We start from the raw sequence: 8,215 nt of genomic DNA, 5'->3' as shown, positions 1-8,215 counted from the left end.
TCATCCCTGGGATGCAAGGCTGATTCAACATACACAAATCAATAAACGTGATCCATCACATAAACAGAACCAATCACAAAAACCACATGAGTATCTCACTAGATGCAGATAAGGCCTTCAACAAAATTCAACACCCTTTCTTGATAAAAACTCTCAATAAACTGGGCATCAATGGAACGTATCTCAAAGGAATAAGAGCTATTTATGACAAACCCACAGCCAATATCATACTAAATGGTCAAAAACTGGAACCATTCTCTTTGAAAACTGACAGAAGATAAGGATGCCCTCTCTCGCCACTCCTATTCAGCACAGTATTGGAAGTTCTGAGCAGGGCGATAAGGCAAGAGAAAGAAATAAAGGAATAGGAGGAGAGGAAGTCAAATTGTCTCTGTTTGCAGATGACGTGATGGTATATTACAAAACCCCATCGTCTCAGCCCAAAATCTCCTTAAGCTGATAAGTAATTTCAGCAAAGTCTCAGGATACAAAATCAATGTGCAAAAATCACAAGCATTCCTAAACACCAATAACAGACAAACAGAGAGCCAAATCATGAGTGAACTCTCATTCACAATTGCTACTCAGAGAATAATATACCTAGGAATAGAACTTACAAAGGATATAAAGGACCTCTTCAAGGAGAACTACAAACTATTGCTCAAGGAAATAGGACACAAATAAATCAAAAGACATTCCATGCTCATGGATAGGAAAAATCAATATTGTGAAAATGACCATACTGCCCAAAGTAATTTATAGATTCAGTGCTACACCATTAAACTACCACTGACTTTCTTCACAGAACTGGAAAAAACTACTTTAAACTACATATGTAACCAAAAAGAGCTCGCATAGCCAAGACAATCCTAGGCAAGAAGAACAAAGCTGGAGGCATCATGATACCTGACTTCAAACTATACTACAAGGCTACAGTAACCAAAACAGCGTTGTACTGGTACCAAAACAGATATATAGAACAATGGATTAGAACAGAGGCCTCAGAAATGACTCCACACTTGTACAATCATCTGATCTTTGACAAACCTGACATAAGCAATGGGGAAAAGATTCCCTATTTAATAAATGTTGTTGGGAAAACTGGCTAGCCATATGCAGAAAACTGAAACTGAACCCCTTCCTTACACCTTATACAAAAATCAACTCAAGATGGATCAAAGACTTAAACATAAGACCTAGGACCATAAAAATCCTAGAAGAAAACTTGGGAAATACCATTCAGGACGTAGGCATGGGCCAATACTTCATGTCTAAAACACCAAAAGCAATAGCAACAAAAGCAAAAATTGACAAATGGGATCTAATTAAACTAAAGAGCTTCTGCACAGCAAGAGAATCTATCGTCAGAGTGTACAGGCAACCTACAGAATGGGAGAAAATTTTTGCAATCTATCTGACAAAGGGTTAATATCCAGAATCTACAAAGAACTTAAACAAATTTACAAGAAAAAAACAACTCTATCAAAAAATGGGCAAAGTATATGAACAGACACTTCTCAAAAGAAGACAGTTATGCAGCCAACAGACATATGAAAAAATGCTCATCATCACTGGTCATTAGACAAATGCAAATCAAAACCACAATGAGATACCATCTCACACCAGTTAGAATGGCGATCATTAAGAAGTCAGGAAACAACAGATGCTGGAGAGGATGTGGAGAAATAGGAACACTTTTACACTGTTGGTGGGAGTGTAAATTAGTTCAACATTTGTAGAAGACAGTGTGGTGATTCCTCAAGGATCTAGAACTAGAAATACCATTTGACCCAACAATCCCATTACTGGGTATATACTCAAAGGATTATAAATCTTTCTACCATAAAGACACCTGCACATGTATGTTTATTGTGGCACTATTCACAATAGCAAAGACTTGGAACCAACCCAAATGTCATCAATAATAGACTGGATAAAGAAAATGTGGCACATATATACCATGGAATACTATGCAGCCATAAAAAAGGATGAGTTAATGTCCTTTGCAGGAACATGGATGAAGCTGGAAACCATCATTCTCAGCAAACTATCACAAGAATAGAAAACCAAACACCGCATGTTCTCACTCATAAGTGGGAGTTGAACAATGAAAACACATGGACATAGGGAGGGGAACATCACACACTGAGGTCTGTTGGGGGGTGGGGAACTAGGGGAGGGATTACATTAGGAGAAATACCTAATGTAGGTGACAGGTTGATGGGTGCAGCAAACCACCATGGCATGTGTATACCTATGTAACAAAACTGCACGTTCTGCACATGTACCGGAAAACTTAAAGTATAATAGTAAGAAAAAAGAATTTTAAGTTTTGAGGGGGAGGCAGTGAGAATGATTTTGATATAGTAATTAGGTACAGGTATGACTCTTCTTTCAAGATAATTTAACTTGATAGTTTCCCAGGGATTCATAAGACAGAGCCAGTTCTTGGCTGAAAGTAAGCACGAGGGTTAAGATAATATCAAAGCAGTTGAGAATGGAGGTGATTCTGGGTGATGAAGGATTGCAGTTGCAGAAGGAAGAATGACAGGAAAGAGAAGTTTGGGAGAGGTGGGGTTGGGAGTCAGAACTGTATGGACCAGGTTCCTTAGGAGTCACTGATTAGGCTAATGAGCATAATGAGAAAGATTCCCATGAGCACAAGGTGAGTGGTGGATATGAGGCTGTAGTAGTGGTTGTGGGTGGAAGGAAAGGAAAGAGGCTGCCAGGTAAACGTAGGCCTCTCATACCCCTGTTTACCATTGCTGCTGTAGGAATGGAGTCAGGTAATAGCAATTTTACTGAAAGCAAATGGAATCCCAGGACCCTGCCTTCCATCTTGCTAGTGGGGAGATGGAAGCCAGAGAGGGAGCAGTACATTATAGCACTGTGGTTTCTTTTTCACTTCAGAGCACGTAGAATTGTGCGGTTGGTTTTTCTCCTACCAGTAAAGGAGCAGAGGCCAGACATATACATGGGAGGCCACTGGAGCTCATGTTTGCTGCATAGAACTATCAACATCCCACGTGCTAACTGCCCCATCAAACATCACTAAATGAATTTTTATTAAATGGAGAATTTTATTTTCTAGATATTGTAGACAATGTAGAAATTATGGTGGCAGAGATGTCTAAGAAAACCAGTAGAGGGGAAGGGAATCCATGTTTCTAGAGAGCTATACATGACAGGAAGTATTTGTCAGGTTTGGATGTATATGCCAAGAGTCAGGAGGAAGGAAAGCCTGGATTTATAGCAATGTCACGATGCATGAACTACACTAGTAGAAGAGAGACAGCAATTTTAATAGTTGCTATATTGGAAATACTGGGAAGACAAAATGATTAAAAAATGATTTTTAGAAACATTTAATATGTAATGAGCTGTGTAAACTCATACTCTGCTACATAATGAAGATCATAGTAAAGAATGAAATTATTAAAAATTCAGAATTTGCTTTTTAATGATGGTACCCAGCTCTATGTGAGTGATACTAAGAAACTCATTTAGGTATATCCAACTCTCTTTTTCATACCTTCCTAAAACCACTGTAGCAATCAGAGTGACAAGAACACAGAAGAATTCTATTAATATTTTGAATGAATAGAAAAGTAGTTAAATGATTCCTCCTGGTCCCTCCTGTCCTCTATCCTGTATCTCAGACACATACTCCCTGAACAGAAATCACTATTTACAATAGAACATTAAAATTTTTGCTCTAATGTAAAACAAGAAACTATGCATTCACAAGAAAAGTGAAATACTTGAACTTTTAGTTCAAATAATAGGATGAAACTTTAACTGCGAAAAGAGGAATACTTAGATTTCTCAGGTGAGTTAAATACTTCTATTAATACCTCGCAGTCTTCCATTTTGCTTATTTGAAAAGACAATCTATCATCAGTTAATAATAAGGTATTCTTTTCAAAGGCGTCTTAGAAATAACAATTGCACAGGATAAAGAAATTCAGGTTCTAAAGTTTTGTGGTATTATTGTATCCATGGATTCTGAGATAAAAAGATAATTTTTCATCAGTTAATAAGGTACTTCCAAAGACATCTTGGAAATAGCATTTGCACAGGATAAAGAGAGTCAGGCTCTAAAGTGTTTGTGGCATCTGTGGATTTGGGGATTTGTTTTCTAAGCTTATTTATGAAGCTGAGAATCATTATATTTTAATATAATTGTAGTATTTCATGTAGGATGCTTGATGATCCAGAAGATTTGCTGTGTCAAGTGGAGAGCTGTAATGGTCTCCTTCTTGCTCACCATAAGCCGGATGACTTAAAAACCTTTTTGCATCCTAATTTAATTTGAAATATTCAGAAGTCATAACTTTGGAAGAAATACACTAAATTATATTGCAATGCTGTGTGACTTTAAAAAATCTTTTGGAAACAGCATCAAGTCAGAAGCATCAAAGTTCTTCTTTGATGATGTTTCTCAGACATTCTCAAAGTGTATACACAATGATTCAGAAACTTTCTTTACTACAGAAGGCCTTCTGCAGCATTAACTTCCAGACATACATTCAATAAGTTATACACACACCACACACACACACACGCACACTCTCACACACATAAATAAATAAATATATACACATATATATGGTTTTTGTTTTATCAATTGAAAAAGCAATTTATTCCATTTTAAGCATTTTCACAGTTAGTCATGAAGAGTAACAGGCCGGCTGGTGAAACAGGTCACCCCAAATGGAGATAGCATCAAACTAGTGGTCAAGGACTAACTTCTAAAATAATAGTCACTCTTATCAAGGATTAATTCAATTTTAAAAACAAATACAAGTTATTGACTCACTCTTTTCAACTTGAGCCTGAAAAACTTGGGGATATAGCATAAGAAGAAAAATAATCGGAAATAATATTTCCCTTTCTATAGCTCCTTTAGACCTGTTTTTTTTTTTTTTTTTTTTTTTACTAGAAAATTCTTGAAGAAAATTTCGATGTAAGACTGTGGGTTTTCTGAATCAAGTCCACCCATTAATATTTAGAAAACACCCAGTGTTTGGGCTAACAGCATGACTAGTGGCATCTATTATAGAGGGATACTTGTTCAAACAATACTTCCAAACAGAGACTCATGGAACAGATGCCTGGAAGCATCTTTACCATAGTAAAGATCTAAATGGAATATTACTATGATAAAGATGACTGGAAGCATCTCTATCTCGAAATACTGCTGTATGCCCTGTAAAGATGATCTTTACAGCCAACACTTTTCCTTCCTTTGAAACAGCACTGATGTCCCGTAGGCAGATAGTGTGGTCATCTGAAGCAATAAGTAAGTGCCCACTGAGATTTGGGTTCCTTAAAAGCCCACAGCCTTCCCTCGATGTTCACGGAGATGAAGTCTGGGTTGCAATCTTCAGAAGGTCTGGTTTCCAAGGATGTTTTGTGTAGTCAGAGACAAGAACATCACTGGATGGAGTCTTTGTTGTGATGATACAAGGGTATTGGGGAATATATCAGGCCCTGTTTACCTCTTCAGCTTGGTGTTGATTTCTATTTCAATTTTCCCACTAACCCAACCTCAACCTCCACATTCTCCTTTCTCGCTGTCGTAGTGTGATGCGTCAAGCTGAGCATCATCATTAGGAAGCTGCACAAGGTGGTTTTGTTCAACTGATGTGTGTGTACCCAGGACAAGTCGATGAATGCTGAAATCTTTCCCTTCTGGTCTAGTTACATCTGGAAGCCACTGTGCAGTTAGGCTGAGCCACTCCAGAGCCTGCGTCATCACCAAATCATAAGGAAAAGAGGTGTTATTTTTCCATATTTTGTACTCCTCTTTGATCACATGTTCTACTACTGTGTTGTCAAAGGCTGCTTCCTTGTTGGCCATGGCAGGCAGGTGAGCCAGAGAAATCCTGGGGTTGAGAATTGTGGGACGGGCAGGCTGTGGATTATATATAAAGGCTAATAAGGATATATAAATTATATTCACAACTCTTAATTGGTGCTAGTAACAAGAGAAATAGAAGCTTAAAATATCCAACTAGTTAATAAGGCATTAAAGCAAAAAATTTACATCATTGTAAGTACAGTCCTAGGAATCACACTAGATTTCTTTATTAAGTTAAATTAAAAATAAAAATGCATTACATTGAATAGGCTAATAAGTAATAAAAAGATTACCATGCTAAATTTCCTTTATTCAATATATATGTTTGGTTACTTTTTATGATGGAAAATGTGCCAGCTTATAATGCCCTACATTTTTACTAATTTCACTACATTTATCTAAGTGAATATTAAACTTTGGAATAGAGCATTCCTTGCCAGAATCCAACTTAAATAAAACTACACATTTATCTTTAAGCAATTATTATCAAATATGCTTTAAAAACTTCTGAATAATTTCAGAGATCCTCTACACTTAAAGAATTTCTTGTCATACAAACCTTAACCTAGACATTTCAAAAGGTTATGCCATTTCTCCAGAAAGGAAAATAATTAACACAATAAATAAATATGTGAATAAAGGAGAAGACTCTGTGCCGTTTACGTTTCTTTACTGTGCTAATTTGTATTTATCAGGTTTTTGAAACTCATCACAAAATATATTGTTATCTTTTTGATATTGACTCTTCCTGTATATTAATCTGGTTTATCATTCCATTTATTTATTAGGTCTTTTTTAAATGCATTAGTTATTTTTTAAAAATTATTTTATCTATAAAGATCTTGAATATATTTAATTTGACTTATTCCTATATGTCACTTGGGCTGCTGTTTCTGTACGTTCAGTTTTTAAAATTTTTATTTTGAAAACAGTCTTGCTAAATATTAAAGTATTGATTTTTATATTGATTTTATGTATTTTAATTTTGCTTATTTGGCTTTATTTTATCTTTAGATTCTATTGAATTTTCTGTATTGACAATAATTGTAGAAAATTATGAAAACATTTAAAATAATTCCTTTGCTATTCCTGTATGATTTATTCCTTTTTCTTCTTTTACTGGGCTACATAGGACTTCTGGTAAATATCCTGTTGAATAGAATCCACGTTAGCGGGTAGTTTTGTTTTGTTTCTTACTTTTAGATAATATTTTTATAATTATTTTATCACACTGATATTTGCTACAGATTTTTTGATAAGTAGCTTTTGTTCTATAGAATAGTTTTGCTTATAATTCTGTATGTGTTTCATACATGAGCTTTAAATTTTACCGAAATCTTTGATTTTAACTACCACGAAAATCACTTTAAATGTATTCATGTATCAAAATTAATTAGATCTGTTTGCATTCCTAGGCATAATTCCACTTGATCATGGTGTGTGTGCATATGTGTGTGTGTACGTAAACATATATGCATTTATTTCACTGGTATTCTATTGTTTTCTTTATGGTTTTGTGTTTATCTTTATAAAAGCAATTGCCCCACAATTTTCTTTGCTTACAATACTGAACCACTGATATTAGGTTGGATAATCTGATTTATTCATTCTACCAATTTAAATATTTATTTTATTTAAAACTCATCCTCACAGAAACACCCAGAATAATGTTTGACTAAATACCTGGGCAACCTATGGCCCACTCAAGTTATGAAAGTAACCATCACAAATGCCCTTCTCTATTACTATTATATTAAATGAGATAGGTAAAAATACCTGTAATTTTTTGTCTTTTAAAATATTTAATCAACATTTTACATATGAGAGAATTTATCCATTTCTTTAAAATTCCAATATATATCAACCTTAAACTATATCATGTGGTCATGGTGTTATTTTTATGAATAGATTCTTTACTAATGTTCCATATTCAAGTTTTTAGTCTTCTCAAGGAAGTAGCATATGATTTTGTTAATAAGATCTATTATTTCTTTGCTTTCCATTTCATCTGTTTCTGCTTTTATGTTTAATTTTCTCCCTTCTTTCTTGGATTTTATGTTGTTCATGAATTGAATACTTAGCTTATGAACTTTATATCTTTCCTTTTTTTCTAATGTGAGTATTACAGCTATTATACTCTAAGTATCTCTTGCTTCATATCTCAAATTTTTGTAGAACCTCCTTTTCATTTAGAACTGAATATTTAATGCTTTACATTATGATGTTATCTGTAACTTTTGAATGTTCCAATCTTTCAAAAGGAACAGACCAGAAGTTTAGTTTTAAATTTTAAACCATAAAACTCTCTTTGTACTATTCGTACTAGAGAAGGCAAAAGTGCTATAAATGGAG

At 34.7% G+C, this 8,215-nt stretch overlaps 1 pseudogene; it reads right to left on the bottom strand.

Annotated features, from left to right (window-relative positions):
* Positions 1-4,902: 4,902 nt before the first annotated feature.
* LOC101012432 lies at positions 4,903-6,582 on the bottom strand (annotated as a pseudogene).
* Positions 6,583-8,215: the final 1,633 nt, after the last annotated feature.

This window comes from Papio anubis, chromosome 2 (assembly GCF_008728515.1).
Source record: "Papio anubis isolate 15944 chromosome 2, Panubis1.0, whole genome shotgun sequence".
NCBI classification, from domain to species: Eukaryota; Metazoa; Chordata; class Mammalia; order Primates; family Cercopithecidae; genus Papio; species Papio anubis.
Note: the sequence above shows the minus strand (reverse complement) of the source record. Positions and strands in the feature narration are given on the sequence as shown.